General features: G+C 43.7%; 1 long non-coding RNA gene across 1 annotated transcript; it reads right to left on the bottom strand.

Annotated features, from left to right (window-relative positions):
* Positions 1-2402: 2402 nt before the first annotated feature.
* On the bottom strand, positions 2403-7457 carry LOC131813684 (uncharacterized). Its single transcript, XR_009346894.1, has 2 exons — positions 5954-7457; positions 2403-2584 (listed from the first exon to the last, which is right to left on the bottom strand). It is a non-coding gene; the product is annotated as an uncharacterized LOC131813684 (long non-coding RNA).
* Positions 7458-10839: the final 3382 nt, after the last annotated feature.

The raw sequence follows: 10839 nt of genomic DNA, 5'->3' as shown, positions 1-10839 counted from the left end.
GATCACAAGTAGGCAGAGAAGCAGGCAGAGAGAGAGGGAGAAGCAGGCTCCCCGCTGAGCAGAGAGCCCGATGCGGGGCTCCATCCCAGGACCCTGGGATCATGACCTGAGCCGAAGGCAGAGGCTTTTTAACCCACCGAGTCACCCAGGCACCCCGGAAAACAGCCTTTTAAACAATATTTTTATTTTTATTTTATACATATATAAGTAAACATAGAATTGAATGTATACATATAAATATAATTTGTAAACACATTTGATATATATTTGTGTTTTTCCTAGGACGCAACACTGCCCTTCTGAGCAGCGCAAGAGGGTGGGTTTTTACAGAGAATCACCAAACAGCTTGACCCAACTGAAGGGCCAGCCTTGCGCTGCTGCTTAAGAGAAAGCCTTGAGTTGGGAAAGGTTTGACAAATACTGAGAAAAACCAGTCAATTAATATGTTAAAAACACTACCCAACCACAGTATGAACCATTTAGACATATGGCTTTAATTTTGACTTTAGTCTCCAAAGCCTAGGGGTCCCTGGGGAAAGGGGGCAGAGGGAGAGAAAGGACCAGCTTCTCTGTGGGCCAGGTTTCTGGGGTTTCTCCCAGCCCTGCCCCCAGAGGGAATGCCCCCACCCAGGGCTTTGCTCCCAGAAGGGCCCTCCCCCAGAAAGCCCCTTCCCAAAGGGCCTTGCCCTTTGGCCACACCCTCAGAGGTCCCATTATCCACCCCCAACCCCCACACACCCCCCTACCCTGCCAAGCACCGCCCTCAGAAGGGTTCTAAGGTGAAGTCAGTGTGCTTCTCTCTCAATGTCTAGGAATTACTCAGTTTTATTTTTGACTTTGTGTTTTTTGAGTGAAGTGGGTGGTGTAAGGACCTATTTTATATTTTTATATTTTATCCAGAGGCTTCCATTGAGGTTACACAATAACCTTGTTGTTTAACCCTTAAGCTGTCACCGCTCCCCTTCTCCCAGGGGACTTACTTAAAAACAAGTCCCGGAAATCAACCTCAGGTAACAAAGCCCAAATACAAGGGTGGGTCAGGCCAGGTAAGACATCTGGTCAGCGAAGGATTGCATAGTGTCTCCCTAGCTACCAAGGAGTATGGGTCCCGCCCTTTGTGAGTCTTTTGGGTGAAAATCCTAACCAAGGTGATAGGCTAGGTCAAATATCTACTAGAAGGTAAGTTGTAATTCAATTGGTCACCTAGCATCACTGTGCAGCTTTCTCTGTGTGTTACAATTTCATTGGCCACCTGTGCATGACCAGGCCCAGCCGCATGGCCTATGTCCTTAAAAGCTAGTCGTAAAGGAGAGAGAGGTTGACTTCTCTGTAAGAAAAGCGGCCCTGGCTGGTCAGTTTGATTCTTGATGCTTGGTGTGAAATAAAGCTTTGTTTGACCTTCGCTTTGTATCAGTCTCGCTCTTTTAATCATGGACCCATTATTGGGGCATAACAGGTGGGACAGTGGAGCACGTACTTAGGAGGGGACAGCCCACTGTGGGTATCCACCATTCCTTGTCTCCTCATTTGCATGTACTGCTTGCCCTGCCCGGTGAGCACAGCATGGAAATGGACACCTCGTGAGTGGTGGTCAACGAGACTCGCTGACCACGTGATGTCTATGACCAAGCTCGCCTTCCCTATAGATTAGAGCTTGGTCTGAGCACCGGCAGAAGGCTGTGGCCTCTTGTGAGCAGCCCAGAACCCTGTCTTGTCCTTTCTCACTCATGTCACCTCACTGTGTTAGCCAAGCCTTGGAAGTGGTGACTTAGGAGGGAAGGAAAAGAAAGGCAGCCCCCGGCTCCTGATCCTGTCAAGTTCCTTACTCATCAGGAAGCCGAGGGTGGCAGGGTCGGTGGAACAGGTGTGAGTCCCCAGGTGAGGTAAAGATGGCAGAGCTGGTCTTGTGCAGGATTTCTACGGTTCTGATAAGAAGAGGGCACGTGGGTGTGCCCCAGCTGTGGAATCCCTGCGTGAATTATTTAACACTGACATTGCACCCTGCAAAGATGAATGGCATAAATCATCCCCATAATCACATTTTAAAATTTTTATTTGCATTAAATGCAAATAGAAAACAGCAGCCATGCCCCTTCAGAAGACAGATGATGGAGGAAATGAGCTTTCTATTTTAGTACCTTTAACAAACACTTCCTCCCTGTTTTTGCCCAAAGGGCCCTATATCTTCATTTTACATGGGGCTTGTAAATTATGTAGCCAGCCCTGGGGACAGCTGTGCAGTGTCTTAATGACCCAGTGCAGGGAATGGCTGGAGCCTCCCTCCTTGATACAGTAGTATTACACAAGCCCCTGATGCTGAAACAGAACTTCAGGATAAAGTCTGGGGGGGAGGTCCTCAAATTTCTGAGTCATGGGCTGTCGTAAACAAAATAACAGCTGGGTGGCCTAGGCAACATACAATTTATTTTCTCATGGTTCTGGGCGCTGGAAGTCCAAGATCAAGGTGGCAGTAGGGTTCCATTCTTCAAACGTCTCTCCTTGGCTTGCAGATAGCTGTGTTCTCCACTCTGTCTTCAAACGATTGTCCTTCAGTCTGTACTGTCTGTGTCCTAATCTCTTCTTCCTGTAAGCACACCAGTCCTGTTGGATGGTGCCCACCCCCAGTGAGCTCGTTTTCCCTTTATCACCTCTTTAAAAATCCTGTCTCTGAATACTGCCACAGTCTGAGATGCTGGGTGTTAGGACGTCAACGTAGGAATCTGGGGGCATCCAACTAAGCCCATAACAATAGTCAAAACTGGATCCGAAACTGAAATTTAGACACATTTTAAAATGCTAAAAGTGTATATATATAATTTTTGTGGTAGGCCTGAGATGGTTGGTAGGCTGAGATGTATTTGTAACCTTTGAGGGAAACATCCTTTGGAATGATCAAAGAGAGCTTCTATGTAATTCCATACATCCACAATTAAACCCCAGAGCTTTTTAATTTGGAATTTGGCTGTTTTATGCTTGGTGGTAAACAAAACCAGCCTAGGGCTTTTCTTTTGTTTTGGCAGAAAAGTAGGAGGCAGAGGACTTGAGCATTTAGACATATTGCTGCTCTTTGGTTTAATCATACTCTACTGAGTTGCCCGAAACTAATTAAGCTCTTGGCACTGTAGAGGAGAGATTATGTTCATTACATGTCATTGGCCACATTGTTCCTTTTTTTAATTGTTGTTAACATTTGTGTTATTTTTCAGTATAAGAGACAAGCTTTATCTTAGTTTGGGCTGATGTAACAAGAACACCATAAACTGGGTGCTTTAAAGACATACTTATTTCTCTCAGTTCTGGAAGCTGGGAAGTCTACGATCAAGACCCTGGAAGATTCCGTGTCTGTTCAAGTGCCCACTTCCTGGGTCACAGATGACCATCTTCTCCCTATAACCTCCAAGGTGGAGGAGGCGAGGGATCTCTGTGGGGTCTCTCTTATGGAGACACTAATCTCGTCCATGAGGACTCCACCCTCATGACCCAAACATCTCCCAAGGACCCCATCTCCTAGTTATGTCCCTTTGGACATTGAGTTTTCAACTTATGAATCCTGGAGGGATACACTGTCTACAGTGAGCTTCGTCAAGCATCTTTTATGTTCAAGGCACTGTTTTTTGGCAAAATTAATCATTTCATACACATCCTTTGAAGCAAGAGTATTTCTGCACTTTGCCTTCCTTTAGAACCTTTCTCTAGAGAGGATCCTAAAAAGTTCAGAAAAGACGCAGAAGAAACGTGCTGGTTAGCTCGTTTTTCACAGTAGAGCAGAATTCATTTTGAAGTAGGTTAATCTTAGAAATCCAGGCGAAGACACTTCACTTGAAAATCATCTCAAATGATCAGTTTTGTTAGTATGAGTAATAGTAACTATAAGATCAATAGAACAACTTTTTGTTCTACTGTGGGCCTACTGTGTGCTGGGTACCTCGGAGCACCTGAGTCGAACCATCTCGTGATCCTTTCAACAGCCCACTGAGGGTCACACTGTCTTCTCCTCCACGTTATGGATGAGCCTTAAGTCTGGGCCAGAAATGGCACAACTTTCCCAAAGCCATATTGCTACTGAGGGGCCAGCTGGGCTCTACGCCCACTCTGGTGCCAGAGCCTGTGATTGCAAACGTGGGCTGCACTAGCTGTTCAGAACAAAGGACTGTTCATGGAGGTGACACAGCTAACCCGTGAGACCCACCACCCTTTTCCCTAAGGTCATCCCGGTACAGCCTGCAGTGAACTTGGTGCTTCAGAGGGCGTGTTTTAGGGACAAGATTGGTGTTAAGGGGGTCTAATGAAGCCCAGAAGGAATGGAAGGAAACAGGACTTGGGGAAATATCTGGGTCCCTGGAGCAGTGATCTCCTTTTTTTACTGTGCACCTCTCTTTCACAAAAATAAATAAATACATAAATACATACATACATACATACATACATAAAAAATATTTGCAGACATACCACCAATTTAAGCAAATTTTTGATAAAGTATAAACTCTACTACTCTACTAAATTATTGTGCACATTATAAATGACATGCAAAAGCTAAACAGTTAAATGGATGACATGAAATATGAATAAAACTTATAATATTTTCTTCCTGCCTCTTACTGGACTATTTGTCAAACTCCCTTTGGAGAAGACTTTTTAAAGATTTGTTTATTTATTTATTGAGAGAGAGAGAGAGAGAGACAACACGTGTGTGCACATGTGAGTAGGGGGGTGGGGCAAAGGGAAAAGGAGAGAAGCAGACTCCCCATTGAGCACAGAGGCCTCACTAAGGGCTCAATCCCATGATTCTGAGATTATGACTTGAGCCAAAATTTTGAGTCAGACATTTAATCAACTGAGACACTCAGGTGCCCTGGAGAAGACTTTTTAAGAAAGAGATAGGACACTGGATTTATAGCAATAATTCCTAGAATTAATCTTTAAAAGTGGGAAGATAGACATGGTTTTTAAAATTTTTTTAAAGATTTTCTTTATTTATTCATAAGAAATGGGAGGCAGAGGCAGAAGCAGGCTTCCCGCAGAGCAGGAAGTCCAGAAAGGGACTTGATCCCAGGACCTGGGATCATGACCCTAGCTGGAGATAGACGCTGGAGATGCTGATAAACCAAACTTTAGGGAAAAATACTGAACTTTACTGGGAAGATGAAGCAGAACAACAGCATATTGCAGCCACATGAGTTTTAGATAGTTGTTGGTCACCCAGAAGGCTTAAGGTGGAGAGAAAAACAAAAGGCTGTAGTGACCCAAAATTGTCCGAGTTGTGTAATTTGACCCAGGAACTTCCGGGTGACATAAAGATTTGTTTATTTATTACACGGACAGCGCCATGTGGGGACAGAGCGAGGGGGAATGAGAATTCCATACAAACGTGTGAGTGGCTCTTCTCCCATCTCCAGGGGGGAAGGAAGAGATTGGGTTTACTCCAGTAAGCATGGTGATGAGTTGGTGAGGTAGGTTGACTAGATGTCTGGACACCTGAAAAAGCCAGCTAAGGGGGCTTCCTGGCCATCTTGTCAGTGTCTTATTGAAAGCTTGTCATGTGCAAGACTTTCTTTTAACAGGTTGCCAGGTGAATTGATGTACAAATCAGACTACCGGCCGCCATGTGTCATTGCTCAGGTGGTCCATGACACAATGCCCTGCAACTAAGGGGATGCACTTAGCATTACAGACATCGTTCTGTCTTTGTTATTTTGAAATTTAGAAAATATCTTATTAATTTGTTCACCCCAAAGAGGCAATTTATTGCTTACTATGACAGTCTTTTGGTAGAGGACACAAAACTGCTTTCTTTGTTATGAAAATCAATGTGTTACACCAATTTTCTGAAAGATGGAAATGAAGTGCCTCCTTCCAGCTGGGTCAGGACATAAGTGTACCCTATGTATTGGTTTTTCAATAGAGTCCATTTACAGCATGTACATGTCTCTCAATACAGAAGACATTTGCTCACATTTATGTGTAGAACATTCCCGAACCTGGTCCAGGTTGCGGATGAAACCGTCACTCTGACTGGCAAGGCATAACGAAGAAGAGTTTTCCTGTAAACAATATGTGGTCATGGAAGGAATCAGCACTGCAATTTGTGGCTGATTCCAAAGGCTCTAAGAGGTGGTAGATGCACAGGCAAAGTGGTGACTTTTGCAGAGGAAGCAGGCTGGGGAGAGATAGCACAACAGAAGTTTGAGAGGGCCCTAAAATCTCCTCCTGTGGGATTATTGGCCATTGAGCTTGATAAAGGCTGTGGTGAAAACTTGAAAGAGCATCAGATCAAACCCTTGGCCACTGGAGGTTGAAACTGACATGAGCAGCACTATCTCTATTCTTGACCCAAGGCCACAGGATGACAAGCTTTGCTTTTTAAATGTGGTCTCAAGTCTCTATACTGCCCCATAAAGAAAATAATACAAATAAATGCTGAGAGTGTAAAGTGTAAGCAGAGCTCCCCTTGGCCATTTCCTAAGTTTTGTCCACTCCGAAGTGAGTATCACTTTGGTGAGTGCATTGCAGGAAATGGCCTTAATGATCAATGGCAGACCTCCACCCCAGAGTGACATAAAAAGCAATCTGCACCTCCTTCCTGATTTGTCTGTAATGAAACTTGCTTTCCTCAGGTCCCAGCATTCGAGGCAGATAAATATGTTCCCTTTCGTTGGCTCTTACTCATACTTCAGCAAGATTTCCCATGTGCTTTCCTTGGCTGGCTGGGAAACTGGACCACAATTTATGGGATCTTTGGGGACAGGTGCATAGAATTCCAGTGGGATCCCGGAACAGAACCTAATTGGAGATTAGAGACCATTGCGGTGCGAAGCTTTTCTTTGAGATCGAAAGAGGTGCATGTTATGCAAATATTAGCAAGTGTAAGTTCACACTGTCTATTGAAAATTTATAGACTTATTATGGTCAAGAAGGCTGGAAGATAAGTAGATTTTGGGAAAGATTCAGGTAAATTCAGGGAGGTGGCAAATTACCCCAGGGAAAGTAGAATGGCTAAAGAGTATGGCCCAAACTTTTAAAAAAAATTTTATTCACTTATTTGACACACAGAGAGCCAGAAAGCACAAGTGGGGGGAATGGCAGAGGGAGAAGGAGAAGCAGGCTCCCCGCTGAGCAGGGAGGCAAATGTGTGGGACTCGATCCCAGGACCCTGGGATCATGACCTGAGCTGAAGGCAGACACTTAACCGACTGAGCCACCCAGGCGCCCCCTGGCTCCAACTTCCAAAGATGGTGTATGAGATACCTTTGGTGGGAAGGAATGAAGATCAGCAACTGTCCTTGATTCTGCTTCTCAGGAAGGCATTGTGATGTGGTGCCCAGGACTTTGGAGACAGACACACGCTTGGTGCCCTCCGGCTCTGCCGCAAAAGCAGCACCTTCCAGAGGGCAGCTGCAGGCACCGGGTGGCGTCACACAGTGTCAGACCCGGGAGGCACTCAGCCACGTACCCATTCCACCATCTTGCTGGGTTTGTAAGAGCGCTATCAAAGTCCCTGCTGCTGAAGGACCATCCAGAGTGACATGTCCCATGGGGCACGCCGGCATTCCTTTACCCCTTCAGGTTATTGGCAGCAAGGCTGGAAATTTTTTAAATTGCCTGGGAAAATGATAGCAAACGGCTCCAAAAAGGAGTTTCAAAACGCAGACTTCATACTATGTTTTGAGTACATTTCATTCATTTGGCAGGTACTGACAGGGTGCTTAAGTGCCAGGTGCTGCTGCATTAGAAATGGACTTGAGAAGTTAACAGGAGGGGGCTCCAGCCCTCAACCAGCACAAAGTCAATCAATGGATGCATGTGACAGACAGAGCACTGTGACGGGGAGTACTAGGTGCTGTCATAAGAAGGGTGTGCTAGGAGTTAAGAGAACACTCGGGGGGAGCCAGCACCAACACTCGGGGAGAGCTGTGGGAAATATGATGGATGCAGATGGCTCCAGGGGAAACCAGAGAACTGCTCAGATCCCTGCTTCTTAACAGCTCCAAGTGCCCACCGCTTCAGAGTGGGGGCTGGGTGAGCAGGGAGCTGGGGTGGGCGCAGCGATGCCTAAGTTCCGACCTCCAGCCCCTGCGCTGTTTCACCTGTCCCTTTAGGAGTACAATGACATAGGATGTCACCAACGGAGGATCTACCTCTGCATCCTGGTATTGGGAATGCACGCGAGGGCTGCGGAGCTGAAAGCAAGAGTTGGTAGTTCCAGTAATGTGTGCAGGGTTTTAAAAAACTATATACGGGAAAATATCCGGTCTTATTTGCATGTGTTTGTATCATGAACAATTTTTAACTGCAATCCTCCTTTTACCTTCTTCCCTGTTGTTAAGACTCTCCTCACCGCTGCCTTCGTCCCTATAATACCTGTTGACAGCCTGGTGCTCATCCATGAGCTCATTCGCCTCTATCCACACACGCATGGGGCTCTGTCACTGTTTGACAAATATGGGCTCATTTTATCTACCTCTTGATCTAGTGCTTCCCGGTTAATAATCCCTCCTGCATAACGTCCTTCTGTTTTTATCTTCATTTTTATAAAGAATGGCTGCTCACCTTTTATCAGGTGCCTTTATTTTTTTATCAAATGCATTTATTGCTATGGTCTTAAGAGTTTTATCACAGTTAATTTAGTGATGAGGTAAATCTTATTGATTTTCTGGTCTTGAGCTCCCTTTATTTTCCTGGAATGAATCCAAGTTTGTCTCAGGATATAGTCCTTTGATAGATGCCTGACTTCTGTTATTTGCTAACATTAGTTCAGTTTCTGTTAACTAATCTGTCCTAAGCCAGACTTGTTAATAGCTTCCCCGTTCCTCCCTCTCAGGTTTGGGTATTAAAATTGTGCTCAGCTTCATCAAGTGAATTGACTTATTATTGTTTAATTGCCTGTTGCCATTTAACAGTAGAATGACAGTTATCCAGCTGCAAACCTGTCTGATCTTGGAACACATCTTCTTAATTTTCCATTCTTGAATCATTTGGATGATTTTGTTTTCCTAGGAAATCATCGTTTCTTCTAGGTTATCAAATTGATTAGTATAAAGTGCCTTGCAGTTTAGTGATTCCTTTATATTATGCATTTGCTTTTATATCTGTTCCCAATACTTATCTGTTTTGCAACTCTCTCCCTCTCTCTGTCCCCTCCTCCCTGAAACCCCCTTTCCCCATTCCCCTTCCCTCTCCCCACTTCCTCCCACACCCCATCTTCCCCCTCTCTTATCCTTAATAGGGCATGTGAAGTTTTTATTATTATTTCATTAGTCTTTCATAGAAACAACTTTGAGTTTATTTGCCCCTCATATTTTTTATTAGTTTAAAAATTTATCTTTATGGGGCGCCTGGGTGGCTCAGTGGGTTAAGCCGCTGCCTTCGGCTCAGGTCATGATCTTGGGGTCCTGGGATTGAGTCCCGCATCGGGCTCTCTGCTCGGAAGGGAGCCTGCTTCCTCCTCTCTCTCTCTGTCTGCCTCTCTGCCTACTTGTGATCTCTCTCTGTCAAATAAATAAATAAAATCTTAAAAAAAAATTATCTTTATTATAACTACTTCCTTTCTTTTGATTGAGCTGCCCTTTTCTGATGGGTTTAAATGAGTAGTTTCTTTTATTCAAAAAAATGTTTGAAATTGAAGACATTTGACACTAAAGTCTCCTTAGAGTATAACTTCTGGTGTCTTCTGTAAGTTGTGGTATGATATAGTCTCCTTTCCATTGCTTTCAAGATTTTCTTCAGTTGTCTTATGATTTCTTCTTTGACTGAAGACTGTATTTCTTAACTTGTATGTAGTTTCAATTTTTTGTTACCAGGTTATCTAATTCTGATTCTACTGGATTGTGATCAAAGAACTGTTCTTTAAATCTTTAATTTGGAAGGCTTGTAAAGGTTTCCTTTGTTGCCTAGTATGCAATTAATCTTTACAAATATGGCTTTCCTTAGGTGTAAGAAAGAAATGTTTTCCAAGGGAAATAAAGATGTCTATTTTCTTTTTTTTAAAATATTTTATTTATTTATTTGACAGACAGAGATCACAAGTAGGCAGAGAGGCAGGCAGAGAGTGAGAGAGAGGAGGAGGCAGGCTCCCCGCGGAGCAGAGAGCCCGATGTGGGGCTCGATCCTAGGACCCTGGGATCATGACCTGAGCCGAAGGCAGAGGCTTTAACCCACTGAGCCACCCAGGCGCCCCAGGATGTCTATTTTCTGTGTGTCCTTGTTTTTCCCTCCTTCTAGTAGATACTCCCATTTGAAAAGCTAAAATTTTACCTTGTTATTGCATTTTTAGAGTCTTTAGGTATTATGTTGTTAGATGTATACCTGCTTATACCTTTTACATCTTCTTTCCAAACTCTGCCTTTAAAAATGTCCCTCTTCATCTTAGTACCTATAACTTTAGACCCAACTTGTCTGCGATGAATTTTGCCATTCCGTCTTTCTCTTTTGCATGGTATCTCCTCACCTGATACATTCTCAATCCCTTTTGCATTTTAAGTATGTTTCTTGAACAGCGTGGATCTGTAACCCCCTGATAGGCACTTGAATAGAAAAAGTCAGTGTGTACACATTTAAATTAATGATAAACAGTCATGATTTTATTCCTCCCATCTTATTTTGTTTGTTTTTATTTTCCCCATTTTTGATGTTTTTAATCAAGTTCATTCTTTTTCTAACTTGATAAATATAGAAGTTCTTTGTATTTTTAGATGACAGCTTAATTGAGATATAATTCACAGGCCATACCACTCACCATCTAATGTGGACAATTTAATGGCTTTCACTATATTTAACTATACTATACTGAACTACCTACACATTTTCATCATCCTCAAAAGAAAACTTTAGCCATCACCACCA

The sequence above is a fragment of the Mustela lutreola genome, chromosome 13 (genome assembly GCF_030435805.1).
Source record: "Mustela lutreola isolate mMusLut2 chromosome 13, mMusLut2.pri, whole genome shotgun sequence".
Lineage (NCBI taxonomy): Eukaryota > Metazoa > Chordata > Mammalia > Carnivora > Mustelidae > Mustela > Mustela lutreola.
The sequence above is the reverse complement of the archived record's forward strand: the minus strand, read 5'-3'. Positions and strand labels throughout refer to the sequence as shown.